Raw genomic sequence first — 7,399 nt, 5'->3', positions numbered from 1 at the left:
GGCAGAAGCTGGGGCAAGTAATGGCAGCTCATCCCATTACATGGTGCTCAGGTCTCAAACCTGGGCTCTCACCTTTTCCAGCTGTCAAAATCAGCATCTTTAACCGTTGACCCATCGCACCTCTTTATACTTAATTATAAGTAATTGCAATCATATATTATACAAGCTTTGAAATACTTCCCTGGGATGAGCTTCAGATTAAAACTTTATCCTGGAAAAAGTGCCACATATTAGCTGTTTTCTGGGGAAGTTTAATGTTACCTTTGCTGAGGACATGAATCCCAGCAGCTAAGGAAAAGGAGATTCTATTCTGTATTCATATTGCTCTTTTAAGTATTGCCACTTCTTGTTATTACCAAATATTTTTCTTTCTTTACCTGTTTATATGTTTGTTGCCTTCAGAACCATTAATCCGCTGCTAGCACCTTGCTGTGGCAAAACACTCAGGGAGAAAAATGACCTCTGACACAAAACACACATCTTTCTTATGCAGAAGAAAATAGAGATGTTTCCTATGGCCATGGCTGATAAAGGGTTTGGAAAGAATTACAGAAGTCAGGCTTGAATGTTTCCCCTTCTTATTATTCTTTCTACCCAATGAAATGTTGGAAATAAACTATGTACACTAAAGGGGCTTGGGACTCTGTCCATCAGCAGAATAACTCTCTAAAAAAATCAAACAGTACAGGACTGAAAAGGGAGGGGTGGCATGGAGAAGTCACCAAAGGACTGAGTTTAACAATGCGATAGATCTGAGAAAACATTCCAGGAAAAATCCCCCATACATTCCTATGAGAAAGGCAATTAACCAAAGTTTAGAAGGCTGCTGATTGCACCATTCTTTATCCTCCCTCCTGGTCATGTGATCCAAAACAGAACTGTTATTAAGGGGATGGAAGTAATTCCAGAAACAACAACAACAACAATAATAACAACAATAATAACTTTATTGTCATTATACGTGTATACACAGTATACCCATACAACTAAATTCACTTAACACCCAAAAACCAGGTCCAACACGCATAACAATCCCCAAACATACTCCCACCCACCACAGTTCCCCACCCCTAAACTACCCAAACATCCACACAACAGACCAAGTAATGCTGTCCAACAGTTCACTGATGGTGCCCTTTACTTTGTATACTTTTCTAATTTGTTTAAGTATATAAATCAGGAGTATCAAACTCGTGGCCCCCAGGCTGGATGTGTCACTTGCTGGCCATGCCCATCCCTGTTTTAGTGAAGGGGGAAAAAGTTGTGATACATCTGTGACGACAACATGTCATTGCGGGTTTGACATCCCTGATATAGATGATAAATGCAGATGCTTGATCACTGGGAATGTGGCAATTATATTGATATTGGGAAATCTTGAAGGCAAGCTTATCACCTCAGTTCATTACCTTAATTGGTTCAGCTGGGATAGAATCATCACAAGAGACTTTGACAATTTTCTGCTGAGCTATTAGTTTTCTGCTCTCAAAGATTAAGAGAACCCTCAAATAAGTTTATAGGAATCTTGGCCTCTTCTGTGATAAAGGAGACTTAGATCTTGCTGAGGGCCTGTGGGAGAGTTTGAACGTGGCCACTTACAAGTAATAAGGGTGGTTTCTTGGCCCTAACCAATAGCATTAATTGCTGCAATGGAATGCATGGGTGACCTTGAGGAAACAGGAGAAGTCATGCTGCCTAGGAACCAATCAGACAAGAGATGGAGGAACCTACAATAGTTTAATGATCAGAGAAAAAATATATATGGATGGACTGGCAATCAAAATTGAAGGATTGGAAATTTGTACTTTTAGACTTGCAAGATTTAATTAATTTAGCCTTACAATAAAGTAGATTTAGGTCTTGTAGTTGAGTTTCAGGTCTGGTTTACCTGGGAATGCCAACAATTGATGTCAGAAAGTCTCCCTTTTTCTAGAGATTCATGTGTTAGGTTGAGTAGGAGGTGTGGGTAGACTGTGGGTTGACTGAAACTTTTCTGGGATGTAAAAATTATTTTTTAGCTATCACACAGTTCTGGTCAAAACAGTTATTAGATTTAAATCTACACAAGCATACACAAGGATAGTTTGGTGTCTTTATCATTACACATTCCTGTAGCCTCTGGGTAATTTTATTGTTGAGGGATTTGAGTTTTGTAGCTTAGTCTACAGCAATGGATCATGAACTGACCAGAGATCAAACATGTTGAATAAGTGAGTGGCAAGTCTGTATACCTGCTCACACCAAGTATCAGAATAGGGCACTATACTGACATTTAAAGATGCTTAGATTTAAGGACTGACATTAATATTATATTATGCTGCTAAAGGTACTAATCTGATAAGTCCTGGTCATAGAAATGGATTTTGTTTCTATATAATTGGTTTGGTTTGGAGAGTTAACTTGCTTTTAAATTGAATATAAGCCAAGAAAGTCGCATTTATATCTGTTACATTAATAAAGAGCCTTGGTGGCGCAGCAGACTAAAGTGCTGTTAAATAGCACTTAGCTGCCAGCTGCCTGCAATTACTGCAAGTTCAAATCCCACCAGGCTCAAGGTTGACTCAGCCTTCCATCCAGTGGTGGGTTCCTCCCGGTTTGGTCCGGTTCGGCCGAGCCGATAGCGGTGACGATATGATGTCACCGAACTAGTTCTCCCCCCACCCTCCCACCCCCCCACGTTATTCTTACCTTTTATTTGGTCCCACCCCCAATCTATTGCTGCCTCCTGAGTCCCAGCTGATGACTAGAGGGGAAAAAAACTGTTTAAACTCTTGCCACCGGGCTTCAAAGGGCCATCCTACAGCTGATCAGTGTTAAAAGCAAACAAATGAGTCGGGTCGTAAGTGTGAGGACTGGTCGTAAGTGCGAGGACCTTCCAGAAATGACTCTGACCAGCTAGCCACGCCCACCTAGTCACATAACCTCCAAGCTACACCCACAAAATAAGCCACGCCCACAGAACCGGTAGTAAAAATATTTAGAACCCACCCCTGCTTCCATCCTTTCAAGATAGGTAAAATAGGACCCGGATTGTGGGGGGCAATAAGCTGACTTTGTATAAAAAGAACACTGCTTAAGGGGGGGCGAAAGCCCTACTAAGCAGGTATATACAAAAGTATGAAGGCTATTGCTTAACGCATTGTAAGCCGCCCTGAGTCTCCGGAGAAGGGCGGCATATAAATCGAACCAATAAATAAATAAATAAATAGTGTATTTGTGTAGTTATATTGTTGTGGAAATAAGATATTAATAAGCTGCTGTTGTGTTAACAGGTGAAGGCACAGATAGAAGGGGAGTGATGGAATTGGAAACAGGGTCTTCCATAGAATCTAGCTGATGAGTCTGAAAGTCTGGGCACAGTGTCGCATTGAATGAGGGAAAGAAAGCTGCTGTTTGAAAATAATTATTAAATTATTGTTTTAAAAACAAGACTCCCCCCCACACACACACACTGTAACAAGGAGTTCAAATGAATTATTCCCTCCCTGAACCCACCCACCCCTATTTAAAATGTACCTTTTGAAAAACGGTATTAGTGATATTATTAGACTTGGATTGGAGAGGCCTGCTGAGGGGGTACATTTTCCTTCCCTAGTGTATAAGTAAGGTAAATCGCCATATAGATTTTTCTTTTTAAAAAATGCCATGTAAACCTTAAGAATATATTTGTTGAGAAAGTTAGGCTCAGAAAGAAAAACATTCTCTGACATTTTAAAGCCATTAAGCTCATTTTAGAAAACTATCAATATGCATAGGACGCTAAAATGCATGTTAAAGGAAAGGCTGCAAGCAAAGTGATATTTCATATGACAGAATATTTTAAAAGCCATCTGCTGCATTAAGAACATTTGATATTTTACCATGGTATAGTCATTCCTCAGCAGAGTGACTCAGATGCCATGTAATTTACTCTTGAAAGTATTCTGTTGGAGCTTTGCACTTTTCAGGAGCCATTACATGGAATTACCCACAGAAATCTAGAGAAGAGCAGTAGGCTGTTCAGCTTCAAAGCCTACTTCTGGGTACTTGCTAGGATTTTACACAACACACACGCACACACACAACACACACACACACACACACACACACACACACAGATGTGACATGAATCCAGAAAATTATATAGAAATATAAACAATTTATAGTTTTCATGCTTATACAAAGACTTCAATCAAGACTTAGCTAAGAAAGAAGGTAACAAATTGCACTCTTCTAATACAGAAAACCCACAGTGTTTATTCCACACCATATGGGCTGTGAGTAAACAGAATTCTTGAGAACTGGTCCTATTCATTTCTGTGTTTCTTTTTCTCTTCATTAATTCCAGGCAGTAGGCGCAATACCAACTTCAAATAAATTTAGCAGGCCATTATTCCTGTTATCAATTCAGCTGTCCCAGCCAGCTTAATCATTGAGAAGTGTTCAGGAATGTTTTCTGTCTTTGCTGATTTCATTGTCCTGTTTGTTGGTAGGGGCACATGGTATGCCAATGCCAATAAATAATAAATATAAAATATGCTGAAAAGTGGACATAATTATAATAAAATAAATATACTGAATTCTTATTTTGTTCATTTCAACAAGCAACAGTTAGACCATGAGGGCAATTAACCCATTATGCATTCCAACAGTTTAGTAAGATAAGTCCCCGCTAGATCTTGTTCAAACAACTTCCAGTGTTGGAGCACCCACAACTTCTGGAGGCTAGTTGTTCCACTGATTAATTGTTCTAACAGTCAGGAAATTTCTTCTTAGTTCTAGGTTGCTTCTCTCCTTGATTTCATCCACTGCTTCTTGTCCTTCCTTCAGGTGCTTTGGAAAATAGGTTGACTCCCTCCTCTTCTTTATGGCAACTTCTAGAATAGAAATAGAAAAAAAAAGATAGAAATAGAAAAATGATATGTAAAGAATTTACCTCCCCTTCTACCCCAATAAATATAAACAAGCCACCAGGAGCCCTGGTGGGGCAGCAGACTAAAGCACTGTTATTAACAGTTATTAACATCAGCTGCCTGCAATTACTGCAAGTTCAAATCTCACCAGGCTCAAGGTTGACTCAGCCTTCCATCCTTTCTAAGGTAGGTAAAATGAGGACCCAGATTGTGGGGGCAATAAGCTGACTTTGTATAAAATATACAAAAGTATGAAGGCTATTGCTTAACGCATTGTAAGCCGCCCTGAGTCTTCGGAGAAGGGCAGCATATAAATCAAATTAAAAAAAAAAAAACTTAAGTAAATTAACATCTTCTCTAGTATTTCAGTAAAAAAATCTGTTCTACCCAGAACTCATCTCTTATCAATAAACAAATTATAAAAACTCATTATTCCATCTTAACAAACAAAGTATATTTTAAGTACAGCTAAGTACAGAAAAAAATGACATATATATTTTATTAATCAAATAAATATATTTTGTATTCCAATTTATCTCTTTCTCAAGATATAAATAGACATCTCTTCTGTTTTAAAAAATATTTGCTTATTTCTCATTTTATACTATCCATCTCACCTAAGTGATTCTGGGCAATTTATAAATAAAAACCATAAAGAGAGACATACTTAAAAACAATCTAAGAACAGAATTAAAAATTTAAAAAAATTATAAATTACGTAGGTTAAAAAAAGTATTTAAAGCCTCATCATTCAGTGCTATTAAAAAAAAATTCCATTAATAGTTACTGAAAATTATATGTATATTTTAGCCCCGCTCAAATAAACCCACTTTATTTTCATTCCATTTTGTTTGAAAAAGATTGATCTCCTAATCCCTTCAAATAATCTCCCAGAAGTTGAAGTCTTAATCATTGTCTTTTTGTCTTCTCTTGGAAACTTCTTCAGTAGTTAACACATCTCTTTTGTGAAAACTTTCCAGGCAGCTCTTCTGATTTATTATTTTTATGTCTCGTTTAATTATTAAGATACATTTGGTTTCATTTGTTAATTCATTTGGGCATATTTTTCCACATCACTTTTGTAGTCTGACATTTTAAAATATTTTTTCCAATCCACACTAAGATCAGCTTCAATATCTATTTTGTGCCATATAAATCTGTCTCTCTTCTGTAGCCATTTCTATAGTTGCAGACAATTTTAAGAGTAATTTCTGGATGCATTGTTCCAAAATATTCTTGGGATAATTTTTATAGTCAAATAATGTTGCTACATTGTATTAATGGGTAAAAGCCACCCACCTTTAATTGTAAACTTTAGTTCTTTCTGGTTCCGTCTAGTTAAATATCTCCTTATATACTAATTTTTCAATTATTAATAATTAATAACTTTTCCCATAGAATCTTTCTTACAATTAATTTCAAAATCATTGAAGAAAATTGAAGAAAGATGTTCTTAAACATGACTGTAATTTAAAAATCATTTGAACTGAGGAAAGATATTTTTCCTACATCACCCCAAACTATGGATCTACATTTTTGGGAATTTCTAATTTGTCCCCACTCTCTACTTTAAAGATACAAATGAGGACACTCTTCCAACCAGACTTTTCAATTGTAAGGAATCTTTTTTTAAAAAAAAGAAGGCGGAAATACTTCTAAAATTAGTAACTCAAATGGCTCAATTAAAAAGTTGACATATACATCAAAATAATACAATACTAAGATACAATTTCCAAATTGAGTATGTCTTGTACTGACCTCATGACACCCATGCTGTTCTTCTTCGACACAATACAAAATTGATTTAGTGTTGCCTTCTTGGCATGTTCATTAGCTTTGCAATTTAGCCTTATAATCCTAATATTTTTGGTAGTCCATCCTCCAAATACTAACCATATATGATCCTGTTTGGAAATAGAATAGTAAAGGAGCTAAGGAAAATGGGAGAGCTGATTATCAAAATTTTAAAAAGGTAAATAAGGAATGATCAACCATTCAACATTAAGCTCTTATACAGTTAGAATTGCTAAACAAAACTCATGTAATGCATACGCTTCTAGCACACAGAAAAGGAAAGTATGGAAAATAGAGCTATATCCTTATTTATAGCCCCTCTATTTCAGCTAATTTAGAACACTGAGGATAAAAGCATTCCTTAGTGACAGTACTCCTTAGAGGACTTTGTGTCTATAAGCCAACAGTCTATACTCATTCCTACAGATAGTTTTGTGACAGATTGAAAAATAGTCTTAGTTTTCTTTCATATCTCCAGAACACCATCTGTGAGAGAACACAACAGAATGGTAATTGCTCATGAAAAATGAGTGGGGAGAGGAGGGATGACAAAATTTCACAGTATGTAGCTTCCATGTAAGGGAAGCTTTTCAGCTTATTCTTTCAGCTTTCTGTATTAGTCTCCAAGAGTGAGAGAGAGAAAGGAAGTAAATTAACATTGGGAGGATCAGTTTTCATTGGTGAGTCATGTAACAGCTAGGCTATAAATGATA

General features: G+C 36.6%; 1 long non-coding RNA gene across 1 annotated transcript; it reads right to left on the bottom strand.

Annotated features, from left to right (window-relative positions):
• Positions 1–4,118: 4,118 nt before the first annotated feature.
• On the bottom strand, positions 4,119–7,120 carry LOC148112814 (uncharacterized). The gene is made up of 2 exons (XR_015728800.1): positions 6,651–7,120; positions 4,119–4,856 (listed from the first exon to the last, which is right to left on the bottom strand). It is a non-coding gene; the product is annotated as an uncharacterized LOC148112814 (long non-coding RNA).
• Between the last annotated feature and the right edge of the window lie 279 nt (positions 7,121–7,399).

The sequence above is a fragment of the Pantherophis guttatus genome, chromosome 7, assembly GCF_059756535.1.
Source record: "Pantherophis guttatus breed Tessera chromosome 7, ASM5975653v1, whole genome shotgun sequence".
In the NCBI taxonomy this organism is placed as follows: domain Eukaryota; kingdom Metazoa; phylum Chordata; class Lepidosauria; order Squamata; family Colubridae; genus Pantherophis; species Pantherophis guttatus.
This window is presented reverse-complemented; position numbering and strand designations above follow the sequence as displayed.